This window comes from Dermochelys coriacea, chromosome 3 (genome assembly GCF_009764565.3).
Source record: "Dermochelys coriacea isolate rDerCor1 chromosome 3, rDerCor1.pri.v4, whole genome shotgun sequence".
Taxonomy (NCBI): Eukaryota; Metazoa; Chordata; order Testudines; family Dermochelyidae; genus Dermochelys; species Dermochelys coriacea.
The window spans coordinates 91,288,471-91,306,305 of record NC_050070.1 but is presented as its reverse complement, the minus strand read 5'-3'; the positions used below and the strand labels follow the sequence as shown (position 1 = coordinate 91,306,305).

Sequence of the window (17,835 nt, the reverse complement as noted above, 5' to 3'; positions counted from 1 at the left end):
CCTTAAGAAAAGCACCCTATTTCAACCAGGTGACCATGAATGATATCACTCTCCTGAGGATAATACAGAAAGATAAAAAGCGGATGTTGTTTGAACGCCAGCAAACATACACTGCAATGCTTTGTTCTACAATGATTCCTAGTATGTGCTACTTGCCTGGAGTGGTAAAGTGTCCTATCATGGTGGACTGAATAAGGCTGCCCTCCCCAGAAACCTTTTGCAAAGGCTTTGGGAGTATATCCAGGAGAGCCACGAATGCCAGGGCAAATTAATCATTAAACATGCTGGCTTTTAAACCTTGTATAGTATTTTAAAAGGTACACTCACCAGAGGTCCCTTCTCCGCCTGATGGGTCCGGGAGGCAGCCTTGGGTGGGTTCGGGGGGTACTGGCTCCAGGTCCAGGGTGAGAAACAGTTCCTGGCTGTCAGGAAAACTGGTTTCTCCGCTTGTTTGCTGTGAGCTATCTACAACCTCCTCCTCATCGTCTTCCTCGTCCCCAAAACCTGCTTCCGTGTTGCCTCCATCTCCATTGAAGGAGTCAAACAACACAGCTGGGGTAGTGGTGGCTGAACTCCCTAAAATGGCATGCAGCTCCTCATAGAAGTGGCATGTTTGGGGCTCTGACCCGGAGCGGCCATTCGCCTCTCTGGTTTTCTGGTAGGCTTGCCTTAGCTCCTTAAGTTTCATGCGGCACTGCTTCGGGTCCCTGTTATGGCCTCTGTCCTTCATTCCCTGGGAGATTTTCACAAATGTTTTGGCATTTCAAAAACTGGAACGTAGTTCTGATAGCATGGATTCCTCTCCCCATACAGTGATCAGATCCCGTACCTCCCGTTCGGTCCATGCTGGAGCTCTTTTGCGATTCTGGGACTCCATCATGGTCACCTCTGCTGATGAGCTCTGTCTGCATGGTCACCTGCAGCTTGCCACACTGGCCAAACAGGAAATTGAAATTCAAAAGTTCGCAGGCCTTTTCCTGTCTACCTGGTCAGTGCATCTGAGTTGAGAGTGCTGTCCAGAGCGGTCACAATGGAGCACTCTGGGATAGCTCCCGGAGGCCAATACCATCTAATTGCATCCACAGTACCCCAAATTCAACCCAGCAAAACCGATTTCAGTGCTAATCCCCTTGTCGGGGGTGGAGTAAGGAAATCGATTTTAAGAGCCCTTTAAGTCGAAAAAAAGGGCTTTGTCATGTGGATGGGTGCAGGGTTACATCGATTTAACGCTGCTAAATTCGACCTCAACGCCTAGTGTAGACCAGGGCTAAGCCAGCCTCCATCTCCCCATTCTCTTCTTCTCTGCAAAACTCTTCCTCCATGCTGTCCCTTAGGAGTGGGAAAAGTTCCTATGCAAAATCCAGGGAGCCATCACTTTGTCCTCTTTCAAGCTCCTCACCTCTGCTGAAGCGCATAAAACGAACCTGATAGTGACTAGACAGGAAGAGAGCTGTGGTCACTGCTACTGACTGGCTACTGCTACTGCTACTGCCTGGGGCACCTCCTATTAAATCTTTTACCCCATTTACCCCAGCTCACCCCGACCTGCTTCTTTGGCTCATTCACCTGTTCCATCTTGTCTTTTGGGCTACCAGGTCTTTGGGACAGGACAGTCATTTATACTTGTACAGCGCCTAGCACAATAGGGTGCAGCCTGATTGCAGCCTTTAGGTGCTACCACACTATAAACATTGTTAATAATAGCATTTTCTCTTATTCCCGGCTCTTACAGTACAGAATGGCAGGATGATATTTTCTCATTCATCCCTGAATAGTGATACCAAGCCCTTTTCTGAGTTCAGTCCTAACTTCAAGCCCTAACAACCAAGCCCTTTTCTGAGTTCAGTCCTAACGTCGCCAGAGCCTCGCGAACCAGCTGAGCGGCAGCGAACCAGCGGAGCAGCGGGGACAGCAGAGCAGCTCACAGCAGGAGTTTGCCTGGGACTGGTAAGTATCCGAGTGTGTGTGTTTGCTTGCTGAGGAAGTATCCGAGCGTGTGTTTGCTGGGAGGGCAGGGAGAGAGCCTGAGTGAGTGTCTGATTGGCTGCTAGCCTGCAGGGGGCGGGCATTAGGGTGTCTGTGTGTTTGCGTCAGGGAAGCCTGGCTGTTTAAAAATAGCCAGAGCCTCGCGAACCAGCTGAGCGGCAGCGAACCAGCGGAGCAGCGGGGACAGCAGAGCAGCTCACAGCAGGAGTTCGCCTGGGAGTTCGCCTGGAGTGAGCCCAGTGAGGCTTACATCTTGCCAACGTCTCTGAGGAAGCTCATAGTAGGTAGGTGATATGGAAGGGGGGGGTTCAGCTGTTGTAAACTGCACTGGATGTGCCATGTTTGTCTTTCTTCCACAGGACAGAAGCGACTTTGTCTGTACAAAGTGCAAGCTGGTCTCCATATTGGAAGAGAAGATTGAAGGTCTGGAGCAACAGGTAATGACCCTGCGTTGTATACGAGAGACTGAGGATTTTCTGGACCAAACTCAGGATAGCCTTCTAGGGGCACAAAGCTCTAAAGATATAGAGCAGGTTGCACAGAGGAGCCAAGAGGCCAGTGAAGAAGCTTGGCAACATGTGACCTCCAGAAGAGGTAAGCGGAATGTCCGGGTTCCAGTAACACAGACACAGGTAACTAACCGCTTTCATGTTCTCTCCACAGGTACCAATGCGGAGAGTGGACCAGATGATATGTCTGGGGGGAGAAAGCAGAAGGAGACTCCGCTGGTTGGGAGGCATGAGATGCGATGTCCTGAGGTTGGGGGTTCCACGACCACCACTCCCAAGAGGAGAAGGCGGGTGGTGGTGGTCGGGGACTCTCTCCTCCGGGGGACTGAGTCATCTATCTGCCGCCCTGACCGGGAAAACCGAGAAGTCTGCTGCTTGCCAGGGGCTAAGATTCGTGATGTGACGGAGAGACTGCCGAGACTCATCAAGCCCTCGGATCGCTACCCCTTCCTGCTTCTCCACGTGGGCACCAATGATACTGCCAAGAATGACCTTGAGCGGATCACTGCGGACTACGTGGCTCTGGGAAGAAGGATAAAGGAGTTGGAGGCGCAAGTGGTGTTCTCGTCCATCCTCCCCGTGGAAGGAAAAGGCCTGGGTAGGGACCGTCGAATCGTGGAGGTCAACGAATGGCTACGCAGGTGGTGTCGGAGAGAAGGCTTTGGATTCTTTGACCATGGGATGGTGTTCCATGAAGGAGGAGTGCTGGGCAGAGACGGGCTCCATCTTACGAAGAGAGGGAAGAACATCTTTGCCAGCAGGCTGGCTAACCTAGTGAGGAGGGCTTTAAACTAGGTTCACCGGGGGAAGGAGACCAAAGCCCTGAGGTAAGTGGGAAAGCGGGATACCGGGAGGAAGCACAGGCAGGAATGTCTGTGAGGGGAGGGCTCCTGCCTCATACTGAGAATGAGGGGTGATCAACAGGTGATCTCAAGTGCTTATATACAAATGCACAAAGCCTTGGAAACAAGCAGGGAGAACTGGAGGTCCTGGTGATGTCAAGGAATTATGACGTGATTGGAATAACAGAGACTTGGTGGGATAACTCACATGACTGGAGTACAATCATGGATGGTTATAAACTGTTCAGGAAGGACAGGCAGGGCAGAAAAGGTGGGGGAGTAGCACTGTATGTAAGGGAGCAGTATGACTGCTCAGAGCTCCGGTACGAAACTGTGGAAAAACCTGAGTGTCTCTGGATTAAGTTTAGAAGTGTGTGCAACAAGAGTGATGTCATGGTGGGAGTCTGCTATAGACCACCGGACCAGGGGGATGAGGTGGATGAGGCTTTCTTCCGGCAACTCACGGAAGCTACTAGATCGCATGCCCTGATTCTCATGGGTGACTTTAATTTTCCTGATATCTGCTGGGAGAGCAATACAGCGGTGCATAGACAATCCAGGAAGTTTTTGGAAAGCGTAGGGGACAATTTCCTGGTGCAAGTGCTAGGGGAGCCAACTAGGGGGAGCGCTTTTCTTGACCTGCTGCTCACAAACCGGGTAGAATTAGTGGGGGAAGCAAAAGTGGATGGGAATCTGGGAGGCAGTGACCATGAGTTGGTTGAGTTCAGGATCCTGACGCAGGGAAGAAAGGTAAGCAGCAGGATACGGACCCTGGACTTCAGGAAAGCAGACTTTGACTCCCTCAGGGAACAGATGGCCAGGATCCCCTGGGGGACTAACATGAAAGGGAAGGGAGTCCAGGAGAGCTGGCTGTATTTCAAGGAATCCCTGTTGAGGTTACAGGGACAAACCATCCCGATGAGTCGAAAGAATAGTAAATATGGCAGGCGACCAGCTTGGCTTAATGGTGAAATCCTAGCGGATCTTAAACATAAAAAAGAAGCTTACAAGAAGTGGAAGGTTGGACATATGACCAGGGAAGAGTATAAAAATATTGCTCGGTCATGTAGGAAAGATATCAGGAGGGCCAAATCGCACCTGGAGCTGCAGCTAGCAAGAGATGTCAAGAGTAACAAGAAGGGTTTCTTCAGGTATGTTGGCAACAAGAAGAAAGCCAAGGAAAGTGTGGGCCCCTTACTGAATGAGGGAGGCAAGCTAGTGACAGAGGATGTGGAAAAAGCTAATGTACTCAATGCTTTTTTTGCCTCTGTTTTCACTAACAAGGTCAGCTCCCAGACTGCTGTGCTGGGCAACACAAAACGGGGAAGAGATGGCCAGCCCTCTGTAGAGATAGAGGTGGTTAGGGACTATTTAGAAAAGCTGGACGTGCACAAGTCCATGGGGCCGGACGAATTGCATCCGAGAGTGCTGAGGGAATTGGCGGCTGTGATTGCAGAGCCCTTGGCCATTATCTTTGAAAACTCGTGGCGAACGGGGGAAGTCCCGGATGACTGGAAAAAGGCTAATGTAGTGCCCATCTTTAAAAAAGGGAAGAAGGAGGATCCTGGGAACTACAGGCCGGTCAGCCTCACCTCAGTCCCTGGAAAAATCATGGAGCAGGTCCTCAAAGAATCAATCCTGAAGCACTTAGAGGAGAGGAAAGTGATCAGGAACAGTCAGCATGGATTCACCAAGGGAAGGTCATGCCTGACTAATCTAATCGCCTTTTATGATGAGATTACTGGTTCTGTGGATGAAGGGAAAGCAGTGGATGTATTGTTTCTTGACTTTAGCAAAGCTTTTGACACGGTCTCCCACAGCATTCTTGTCAGCAAGTTAAGGAAGTATGGGCTGGATGAATGCACTATAAGGTGGGTAGAAAGCTGGCTAGATTGTCGGGCTCAACGGGTAGTGATCAATGGCTCCATGTCTAGTTGGCAGCCGGTGTCAAGTGGAGTGCCCCAGGGGTCGGTCCTGGGGCCCGTTTTGTTCAATATCTTCATAAATGATCTGGAGGATGGTGTGGATTGCACTCTCAGCAAATTTGCGGATGATACTAAACTGGGAGGAGTGGTAGATACGCTGGAGGGGAGGGATAGGATACAGAAGGACCTAGACAAATTGGAAGATTGGGCCAAAAGAAATCTAATGAGGTTCAATAAGGATAAGTGCAGGGTCCTGCACTTAGGATGGAAGAATCCAATGCACCGCTACAGACTAGGGACCGAATGGCTCGGCAGCAGTTCTGCGGAAAAGGACCTAGGGGTGACAGTGGACGAGAAGCTGGATATGAGTCAGCAGTGTGCCCTTGTTGCCAAGAAGGCCAATGGCATTTTGGGATGTATAAGTAGGGGCATAGCGAGCAGATCGAGGGACGTGATCGTTCCCCTCTATTCGACACTGGTGAGGCCTCATCTGGAGTACTGTGTCCAGTTTTGGGCCCCACACTACAAGAAGGATGTGGATAAATTGGAAAGAGTACAGCGAAGGGCAACAAAAATGATTAGGGGTCTAGAGCACATGACTTATGAGGAGAGGCTGAGGGAGCTGGGATTGTTTAGTCTGCAGAAGAGAAGAATGAGGGGGGATTTGATAGCTGCTTTCAACTACCTGAAAGGGGGTTTCAAAGAGGATGGCTCTAGACTGTTCTCAATGGTAGCAGATGACAGAACGAGGAGTAATGGTCTCAAGTTGCAATGGGGGAGGTTTAGATTGGATATTAGGAAAAACTTTTTCACTAAGAGGGTGGTGAAACACTGGAATGCGTTACCTAGGGAGGTGGTAGAATCTCCTTCCTTAGAGGTTTTTAAGGTCAGGCTTGACAAAGCCCTGGCTAGGATGATTTAACTGGGACTTGGTCCTGCTTTGAGCAGGGGGTTGGACTAGATGACCTTCTGGGGTCCCTTCCAACCCTGATATTCTATGATTCTATGATTCATCAGCTAGTCTTGCTCAACTCTGTTTAACCAATTCCTGAACTTCTCACTCAGAAAGGTACTTTTCCTGGATATCACTGCAGCGATCCTCACTTTCTTACCAAACAGTACTGAAAAGCGATTCCAAATGCCAGCAATTTCTTATGTAGGTTGAACTGAAGTCATTCCTGGAAAGGCAATTTTCTACTGAACACGAGCTTACATTATTACGTTTCTAATTCTGTATTTCAGAACTCCTCCAAAGCATCTGTTTCTATCCTAGCAATAATACTGAAGTCTTACAGTAAAACCTCAGCATTACGAACACCACAGAAATGGAGGTTGTTTGTAACTCTGAACAAAATGTTATGTTCTTTCAAAAGTTTACAACTGAACATTGACTTAATACAGCTTTGAAACTTTACTATGCAGAAGAAAAATGCTGCTTTCCTTTTTTTTAGTAGTTTATGTTTAACAGTACTGTACTGTATTTGCCTTTTTTGTTTTGGTGGGGTTTTTTTGGTTTTTTTTTTGGTCTCTGCTGCTGATTGTGTATGCTTGGTTCCAAATGAGGTGTGTGGTTGAATGGTCAGCTCATAACTCTGGGGTTCGTAACTCTGAAGTTTGACTGTATAATAAAAACTGCAATTCTCACTCTCAGCTCTGAAAAATGATTAGGCTCCCATCTTTCCCCCACTGCACAGAATCTGAGGGGCAGTTTGGAAGAATAGTGCCTAAGGGCAAGTGCAGTATTGCTGCTATTTTCCTTCACACAACATCTCTTCTGTGTGCAGCCTCCAGTGCTGTAGGCTTAAGTACTGTGTCCCAATTTCTCATCCCTTCCCTCACCCCAAAGGAAAACTGATCTGTGCTGTGCTAGGGTAGACAGTGGAAAAAAATGTCTTCTGAGGCCCATGAGTTTCTTTTCCTCGATAGTCTGACAGGCTTACATTTACCTGGCAAACTGCTTTGTAGCAAAGATTATATTTCTTACATTACTGACAATGAGTTTTGTGTTCCAATGCCCTTGTGGTCTAGTATATTCAAACACATCAAGAATGGTTGCAAGGTTTTGGTGAAGCACACACTATCTACTCCCTGCAGAATGAGTCTGCCAGTGGCTGACCTTTTAAAAGCAAATGTGCCCACTACATGAGCGAGTCTAAAGTTTATTGGTAGTGAAAGGGGTAGCATTGGAATTGATGAAGGCAAACAGAGACAACTTATTAGTTAAAAAGCAAACTCCCTGGATTTTTAAATGTAATTCATGGATCTATTCCTTGGGCGGAATAATTAGCATCCATACGTTTTGATTGGTGGACTTAAGGAAAAATTTGGAGCCAGCTCCTCAGATGGTGTAAATCAACGTCACTCCAGTGGTTTCAATGGAGCTGTGCCATCTGACACCAGCTGAGGAGCCAGCCCTCTGCACTGACAGAGATTGTACAGCACAAAACACTCCTGTTTAATTTAACAATAAAAGCCAAGAGGTTTTAAAACAACAACAATAACAATCTCTGCTGGAAAGAACTATTTTGTGTGTGGGAGGTAGGGGAAAGTTCCCCACATCCTGCTGCCCTCACACTGCTTTCTCTCTGCCACAGGGCATGCTCCCTCACCTTGTATTTCTCTTTGCAAACAATTCGCACACACTCCCCTGTAGGTCCAACCGTCTGTGCTTGTCTAAGGCCTGGTCTGCGCTACAAAGTTAGGTCAATGTAACCTGCCTTACACCGACCTAGCTGTGCATCTGTCTACACTTACATTTGTCTTCCACCAATGTAAGCTCTCCATTGTGCTGACATGGTAACAACACATCCTTCCCCAAAGGTTTCTAGGGGCAGAAGCCTTATTTCTGCTTCTGCAGTAGAACACTTTCCCACTGCACTCAGCGATAAGTTCATCAGGCACCATTGCAGTAAACAGGCTAGCAGCATATTGACTGGGAAGCTTCGGGACGCCAGCAGCAGCTGCACTTGTTGGATCATATTAAAGACGTTCTGTATTAAAATCACAAATGAGTTTGATTCCCCATAGTTTAAATTCCAGGGTATTACTAATTAAGAGGTCTCTTGGTTTTTGGTACTGTTTCTCTCCTTCTAGGTGTGAAACTTGCAAGCTGCTAATTGTGTTAGTACATTCTAAGACAGAGCCTGTTCTCAAAGCAATTCTTTGTAATAACAACTACCTACACAGAGAGAGACTCAAAGCAATACTCTGTAACAATAGAAACACCACCCAGAGATTCCCCACCCTTTTGTTGTATTCATCTCACTTTGTTAACAATTGTGATTAAAATAGAGATAGAAGATGTATGTGGATGGATGCTTGGTGTGAATAACAACTGAATGATCAGGGAAGTGCCACCCTAAGAATCCAGTGTCCATCGGCTGAAGAAGGCGTCAAGTGGAAATAACCAGAGGACCCCCAGAGAGCAGACTGGAATCCACCCAACAGCCTCAAGAATGGGAGAACCAAAGAACAAGATAACATCTGGCAGCACGGAGCCATCAGGAATGTGCCATCTGCTGATTGATTCAGCAACAGCTTGATGAAGCAATTCCCATAGACTGGCATAGGAAGAAATTCCTATAAAAATGGACTCTAGAAAGTGAGAACTTTGGGGTCTGATTCTGCAAACCAACTTCCAGGAGCATCAGATGAGCATCTGACAAGGCCCTGCTCCCTCCTCATATCCAGGCCACCTGGCCAGTGGCTTGGCATGAGCAACTCTAAGGCTGGTAACTATGATAACAACCTTGCAGAATCTGTGTGTGTGTGTGATTGAATGAGTGTGTGAATAAATATGAGATTGAATGGAATGTTATAGCTATAACTAACTGCTTACTATGATTGTTTCTGTATTCACAATAAATGTGGTATTTTGCCTTTTCCCCTTTAATAAGATCCTGCTGGTTTTTATTTTATTGGTATAACACACTGTCTGTGCCTTTGTTACACTCAGGAGTCAGATATCAGCTAAAATCACCACCACCAGTGGAAAATGGTGCCCGTATTCAGTGCCATTGTCCTAGATTCATAGTTTCATAAAACCGAGCAATTCCCTCCTCATTTCTCTCACCCCTGATGGCCCATCCTCCATACTGCTCTGAATGGTGCCCTGCATAAGCACTCCAAAGCAGAAGTGTCAATAAGCATGTCTTGTTTAAAACTTTAAGGAACAAAGGAAGGGAGTTCTGAGTCTTAACTTTGTGACTAGACTGATAATGGTACCTATGTGTATTTTATCTCTTCCTGCTGCCACTGCTGCCTTGAGGGTTTCTCCCTCAACATGTGGGGAATGCCTGAGCCAGATAAGTAGGAGAAAGGACTTGGGGAGACATGTTCAGGGAGATCCTGCAAGCCAGTGCTGGCTCAGACTGTGAGCACAGGGCCTGCAGACAGCCTGGAGAAGGAAAGAGCGGAGAGGAGAAAGTCGCAGAAGGAAAAGGAGAGGGAGATGCACCAGGACATAATGACGCGTCTCCAGCAGCAAACACAGGTGCTGCAGACTCTTGTCGACTGACAGACTCAACAATCTCAGGCTCACCTCCCTACCCCTCCTCCAACATTCCATGTGGCATTAGGAGCCACATCTGTGCCCCTACCACTCCACACCAAGGACAACACAGCTCACATACATTGACCTCTTAGAACCACAGTTGCTGTATGGGTAGCCAAAATGGTCATGAATGTTTTTCCCCTTCCTTAAGCTCTGTTCTATACATTTGTTAAGGTTTTTGTGTATTTGTTTTTAAACCTGTATAGAATTTTTAAATTTTATTATTACATTTTTAAAATTTATTTACTCAGTAAAACTTGATTGTTTGGAAAATAATTTATTTGTATTAATTCCCAACATATGCTGCAGAATGCCTGGTGGCAGTGAAAGCACCCACTGACTTGTTATTGTACACTGTGACACAATTCAGAGGATCAGTGACAAACATAGCTTAGTAATCGTAAATGTACAGAAAGCATCACAAAATTAATAGGTGTGCTGTCAGTGTTTTGTTCACAGATGTGCACCAAGCATCACACAATTCCTACCAGGCCCCCAAACTGTAGGGCCAGGTAGAGCACAGTACACCACAAACTATTACTCTGGCTCATTGTTAGGCAGCTCTTTCAAAGCCTCCATTAGCCATATTGCTCTGCACTGAGCTCTTCTGATAGCTCTTGTGTCTGACTGTTCAAACTCAGTGGGCAGCCGCTCCACTTCCACCCTCCACCTCAGCAGCAACTTTCCCCCTTTGCTTCACAGATATGATGCAGGACACAGCAGACAGCTTTAACCATTGGGATATTTTTCTCACAGAGATGCAATCCTGTGAGTAAAGAATGCCTGTGCCCCTTCGCTCTGATAAAAACACAGTCAACTGTCATTCTGCATCTGCTGAGCTGATAACTGAATGTTTCCTTGGTGCTGTTGAGGTGGCCAACGTACGGCTTCATGAGCCAGGGGAGCACAGGGTAGGCCGAGTCCCACAGGATCACTATTGGCATTTCAACATCACCAATGGTAATCCGCCAGTCAGGAAAGAAAGTCCCTGCTTGTAGCTTTCTGACAGTCCTGTGTTCTTAAACATACAAGCATCATACATCTTCCCTGACTAGCCAATGTTGATGTTGGTGAAGCATGCCTGGTAATCCACCAGCGCTTGCATAGAAAAAGGAGACTTAAGGAGCTTGGCTTGTTTAGCCTAACTAAAAGAAGGTTGAGGGGAGATATGATTGCTCTCTATAAATATATCAGAGGGATAAATACAGGAGAGGGAGAGGAATTATTTAAGCTCAGCACCAATGTGGACACAAGAACAAATGGGTATAAACTGGCCACCAGGAAGTTTAGACTTGAAATCAGACGAAGGTTTTAACCATCAGAGGAGTGAAGTTTTGGAATAGCCTTCCAAGGGAAGCAGTGGGGGCAAAAGATCTATCTGGTTTTAAGATTCTACTCGATAAGTTTATGGAGGAGATGGTATGATGGGATAATGGGATTTTGGTAAGTAATTTATCTTTAAATATTCAGGGTAAATAGGACTAATCCCCTGAGATGGGATATTAGATGGATGGGATCTGAGTTACCCAGGAAAGAATTTTCTGTAGTATCTGGCTGAATCTTGCCCATATGCTCAGGGTTTAGCTGATCGCCATAGTTGGGGTCGGGAAGGAATTTTCCTCCAGGGCAGATTGGAGAGGCCCTGGAGGTTTTTTGCCTTCCTCTGTAGTATGGGGCATGGGTGACTTGAGGGAGGCTTCTCTGCTCCTTGAAGTCTTTAAACCATGATTTAAGGACTTCAATAGCTCAGACATAGGTGAGGTTTTTCATAGGAGTGGGTGGGTGAGATTCTGTGGCCTGCGCTGTGCAGGAGGTTGGACTAGATGATCAGAATGGTCCCTTCTGACCTTAGTATCTATGAATCTATGAATCTATGAAAAGTAGCCTTTTCTGTTGATGTACTCTGTGGCAAGGAGGTCAGATGCTGAGTCACAGTCCTGCACAGCAGGAGACAATTAATGGTGCACACTTGCATGACAATGGCTCCCACAGTTGATTTTCCAACTCCAAAATGATTTCCCACTCACCAGTACCACTCTGGCATTTCAAGTTTCCACAGTGCATTGCATGCTATCTGGATGACTCATGATTGTGCAGGACAGAGACCCCCCCCAAACTGGTGGTGTGTTCTATAATTAGATTTCACCAACCCAGTAACAAGTGTGAACTCCTAAAGCATTATACCAGTCTTACCTTGGAGTCACAGACAGTCCCTTTGGGCATTCCAGTCTATCTTGCCACCTAGGCAAGTTGGACATAGTGATAGATGGTTACTATACACCAAAGATCACAAAACATTCAGGCCGCTCCCAGACCCAAAAGACCAGTTTACCCCAGGTCAGTTTGTACCTTAGATCTCACACCAAAGACAATGCTTATAGCCAACCCTATAGTATTCTATCTATTCTATCTATCTTATAGCCAACCCTATAGGATTTATAAACCTTAAGAAAAGAAATGAAAGTCTTATTACAAGGTTAAAGGAGGCAAACATATATACACAAATGCGTTGCAGTCTGTGATTTCGCAAGGTGACAGCGTTGTAGGAATCTGTCAGCTCTGAATGTCTTTCAGGGCTAACCCAGGTGATCTCTGCTTCTGCGTCATAGCTCTGGCCCTGTGAGAGGCAAAAGAGATGAAAAAATTTCTTGTTGGCTAGTTTTATTTCCTTTTTCCAGAATTCAAACTGATGGGTGCAAGTGGACAATTACATATGTCTCTCCCCCCCTGCACACAGGCTGGGCTACAACTTTTATATGTTATGCTGATGCCACTATGCCTAATGCATATTCATTAGGGGTTTTCTCCCCTCTTCCTTATTTGTATTTCCTCACCCTACTAAGTTGGGGTGCCCTTCTCCTGTAGGTTAATATATTAATGATCTCAACTTATTATTATATACGTCAATTCGTTGCCATGGCACTCTTGTGGGTAGACATCTGCAGATGTTCCTATCCTAAAATATCCAAAAAGCTGGTATTCGCTCATATTCCTGTGATTGCCTGGGGTTGTTATATGCAAACTTCCCCCTTAAACACTCTACTCCCAGTTCCCTAAAACTTAAGGATGACCTTTGGGCCATTTATCCATGCCAAAGTTCATAGACCTCAAGCCTTATGCTAACTGCTGAAGCCAATGTCTTACAGAATACAGGCCTGTAGGTTCCTTACTTTACTGCTAAATAAAATAAATGCTAAAGCTAGTTCTATAGGCTCCAGTGTCCCCACAACATAAAAGTTTCCACACACTTCTACCTACTCCCTAAGTACAAGGCAAAATGGAGGAGAGAGATCTTATTTCTCTCTCAGATTCTGGGCTTCTTTGCCCTTCCTTCAAGCCTCCCCTTCTCCCTTCCTGTCTTCCTGTCTGACAAGCTGAATCCCTTAGTAATTGATTAATAACCAGTACTTAATCAACTATCTCCCCAATGTGTCCCCTGTGGAGAAGCTTACAGAATACCCAGAGTTGTGTTTCAGCCTTAGGCTACTCTCATCTGTCACACACACACACATGCCCCACATTGTTAATCTCAAGCAAAATGTAAGAATGTCTGGCTTTAAATCTCATTTCTCAGAATTGCAACATGAGCAGTTTCACTGGGTTCCTTTTAAACATTTTTGTCCGGGGTTAAGACAAATTCATTTCCCAGTGGTATATGTTTCCTTGACAATAGAAAATATTAAATATGCTCATACATGGGTCTGAGAAAAAATCCATACCAACCAAATGAAACAGGTGTTTTTGGAGATTACCTTGACTACAAAAATTTATCATTTCAGAGTATGTCAGAGCCCAACCATTCTGGTAACATTTGCACTATTTTTTTTCACTTGTTGGTGTGGGATAAAAACCTAAAATATGCATAACTCAGCTACTTAAAAAGTCAAGGTGTAATCTAGTCAATTTAAAAAAATTAATTCAAAATTATTTCAAAATAATTTTAAATGTTGCACCTGCCCTCAGTTTCCCTGCCAATTTCAGCCATTTTACAATCACATTTTCCTACGTTTTTAAAGCTTCTCCATTCTGTTGCTGTGAGAGAGGTCCAAACTTCATGGAAAACTGATTAGTTGAAAACAAAAATGTAATTTAAATAAGAGTTCTGGTTGGAACTGTATTTCAGTGGAGTCCAGTTAACATACAAGAGACAACATTACTTGCTTTACAAAAAAAGTCCTCCCTTTTTCAAAACCCACAAAGGTAAGTGTGTCTGGAAACCAGGATCCAGCCTATGCTCACTCCTATATAATCCTTCCTCTCAAACTCCCATTCCAGCTGACTTACAGCACCCACCCAACTTTAACATCACCCCGTAAAAATTGCCTAATATATGCCCAAGGTCAAAATAACAAATTTGTAAGTCCCACCATGTGGGAAATACAATATACTCTCAAAATAGAAAGATAACTGTTTTAAAAAGAAGATACAGACCTGGTCTGAGTTTTTAACCATCTCCTCAACAATTTGGGGATAGAATTCTCTTAAAGGATTAGAATGCTCGTAAGAGACAATGAACTTTACAAACTACACAGAATGTAGCTCACGACACTTTTCTGGATCTTATGGGACACAGAGCTTGTGCACAGGTAGGCACATACAGTGTCATACCACCTCCTTGGAGCAACACTTTAATGGGCCACTACAGAAAACCTTTTAGGTTGTACTATGTATGAATACATTGCTAGTTATCCAGGTACACTTGTTGTGTTAGTGATAGGGTTTTTTAATGACCTACCTGGACACCTTGGGATAATATGGGTATTTCTGGGATATATGGAATAATGGGGGCACAACAGCTTGATAATATGGGAACATACTTCAAATTGCCAGTTACAGTACATCTCTGACCATCAAAAATGTGGTCGTGTGCACTGAAGTCACCTGCTTTGTTATATACAAATTTCCTGTAAAAGATAGCCAAGAAATAGTAACTTGCACTTTCATTCATGGATCTGAATGTGTCTTCCAAACACTACAACAACCCTAAGCTAGGCAAATAGTAATATACTCAGTTTATAAATGGATAAGCTGTGGTACAGAGAGATCAAGTGAATTTTCCACATTTGTACAGTGAGCCAGCATCAAAGCTAGATTAGAATCTAGAGATCTAACTCCTCCCTCTCCTTTAACCACTGTATAGACAACATTCCCGGTAAGCTTCTTTTGAAAAATCAATTCAGGGAGTATGTGTATATGTTGTGGAGGTGATCTCTCTGCCATCTCCTTTTCCTAAAACAATTGACCTTATCTCCAAACGCTGGAAGCTAACAGCTAATTTGTAAAGTCGGGGCTTCTCCAGTGTAAAGAAGAAACACACAGCTAGTATTAATGGATACCTTTCTTTGAGAAAAAGATGTTCTCCAGAAGCACAGAGGCTGCAAATTTGGTAATAGTGGCATGGCAAAACAACCAGTTCTCTCATCCATCCATTTCCCCACACACACACACACACACACACACCACTACCACATCCAGCTTTTCAAATTCAGCATAATGCAAGCTTGTAACATTAAGACCTGCAAGGTTAAAAAATAGATTAATCATATGACTTACCAAGGTGGCTTCTTCTTCAACCCAAACTATTTTCCATAGTCTTGGAATTACAGAAGGGTGAACAAGCTACAATTATAAGGTCTTACTGTTTCCTATCCTAAAGTTTAGACCCTCCATAGAGCTAAACTGATCTATTGCCAAGATGGGTAAAAGTGATTAGTGAATTTGAGTGTCCAATTTGAGACACCAGAAAGGTCCTGATTTTCAAAAGGCAGGCACTCGACACTTCCTGGAAACCAGGCTTGTTTAAAAGGTCTCAAGCTGGGAGCCCAAAAGACAGTTGGTAAATTCTGGCATTATGTTTTTGCAAGTATTTTTTTAAATGAAAGCTCAGCATTATGTTGACCATAAAAAAAACATATCATGCACTGATCATGGCTAATCCTTGCTTGTCAGTTTTTTCTGCTTATTGGTGGTCAGTGTCGTAGCTTCAGTGTGACCAGAAACTTGTATTCTTTTGTTATTCTAAATTACCTACACTTCTGACTTTCCTTCAAATGTAAAATTATGCCGCAACCCACAAAAAAAAAAATCTTGATAATTTTTTGTTAAGGAGAAATAGTGTCACTAGCAATTTGTGTGTAGCTGTTACTTCTCTTTTTAATGCTCTGAACATTTATTTTTGTATGCTTGTAGATTTTGCAGTGTAGGATGTTGTCCTGCTGCCCTTGTCTCTGCTGTGAATGGCCTACTCCCATTCCTTTGCAGCTAGTAAACAGCAAAAAAGGCTGTAAGGAAAAAAAGAAAGAGGAAGCCGGATTCACTGTTTAATAATCAAGGGACTGGACAGCACCCCCTAGAATGGAATACTTTGACTAAAGAACCTGAGGGTGATTGAATACCTTAACACATTCACAAAGCTTTCTTGTTCCCACAGGAACAACATAAAGTGGAGTTTTAGGCCATATCTACACTTATTGTGGATAGATGTTGCAGTAATCAATCCACCGGGGATTGATTTAGTGGGTCTTCAAAACCCTCTAAATCCACCACAGATCTCTCTCCTGTCGACTCTGGTACTCCACCGGAGCAAGAAGCATAAGGTAAGTCGACGGGAGACACCACAAAAAGTTGACCTAAGCTACATCGATACAGCTATATTATTCACTTAGCTGGAGTTGCGTAATTTAGGTTGATTTAACCCCGTAGTGTAGATCTGCCCTTAGGAACTGGTCAAAGACTGAGGAAAACACTATTCTAGCGTCAATAAGATATTCTTGCCTTCTATTTCTTCCCTGATTGCTACTTTCTTATGACAGATTTCTAACTTCTAATTTAACACACTTTACCTAAGACCCTACCCAATTCCCCCTTGATCAGTGCTGGAGTTAATATAGTATACAAACCATTTACATCTTCTTTAAGCTAAGTTAACCCAAGACATGGTCATGTTCAAACATTTGGTCTTTTGGTCTATGTCTTTGCAAGTTAAAGATTAAAGCTACAGACACCAGTCTCTAAGTAATGGTATTACAGATTGGAAGTTCCAGTGTTCTTTCAGTACACTATGACTCAGTTTGTTGTAGACAGACTTTCTAGTGGTTACTTTTTTGCAAAAGGATTCTGCATTTTTGTATTCACTTCAACCTGTGAAATTACTTTTCCCTCATTTTTCCTCATAAATGTGCATTTTTAGAAAGAATGATGCTTTCCTATGACAAGCTGTGCTGCAAAATATCAAAACAAATATTCAAAGCAATTTTCTAAAAAAACCCACTTTTCTCTTTGGCACTACATGCACATGTACAATCTCCTTAGACCAATAATCTAATTTATTAAAGAAGAAAATGTTTCTACTGGGTTCAGAAATAATGCAATTCCACTTTAATGAAATTTAAGCCTTTTCTTTGGTTTTAAAAAATCAGCACAAACATCTTGTTTTGAAAGTGTCTACTTGTGCCTATCAAGGAAGACTTACTTATTTACTATGTAGGATAGTAAAAGTTAAAGAAGACACAAGATGATACAGGCAGTGGAGGAGACAAAGACTGAAAGGGCAGGTGGTCTTTCCAGGTTAGCTTTTGAAGCAAATGGGTGGTCCAGTTGGGGGAAGCTTCTGGCACTGTACATCCTGTGTGGATAACTAGGATTTCAGTTTCAAAAGCTTGTGTTGTCAATTATCTGTATATTTCACCTGAACTGAATTTACTGAAAGCAATTAGATTTAAGAAGTTTGTGTTCCCAAGCTGAAGAAATATACAAACAAATGACAAGACAAGTTTTTGTCAAAAGCAGAGCTGCATTCATTTCTCTGGGGTCTAGGGACCAGATTTTTAAAGATCTTTAGGCACCTAAAGATGCAGAGAGATGCCTAGTGGGATTTTCAGAAGTGTCTAGGTGCCTATCTGCATCTTTAGGCACCTACATATTTTTAAAAATTGGGCCCTCGTTCTCTGTATGCATTAGAACATTTTGAACCTGTTTTTTCCTGCAGCAGTGTAAGTGCTAGTGTAGTGAGGGCTCAGACA

The 17,835-nt window shown here is 44.2% G+C and overlaps 1 long non-coding RNA gene across 1 annotated transcript in view; it reads right to left on the bottom strand.

The window, feature by feature from the left end:
- Positions 1 to 12,608, bottom strand: part of LOC119853455 — a 35,360-nt gene extending 22,752 nt beyond the window's left edge. Inside the window, exon 1 of the long non-coding RNA XR_005292082.2 lies at positions 12,315 to 12,608. This is a non-coding gene — a long non-coding RNA (uncharacterized LOC119853455). The remainder of the gene's footprint in view (positions 1 to 12,314) is intronic.
- Positions 12,609 to 17,835: the final 5,227 nt, after the last annotated feature.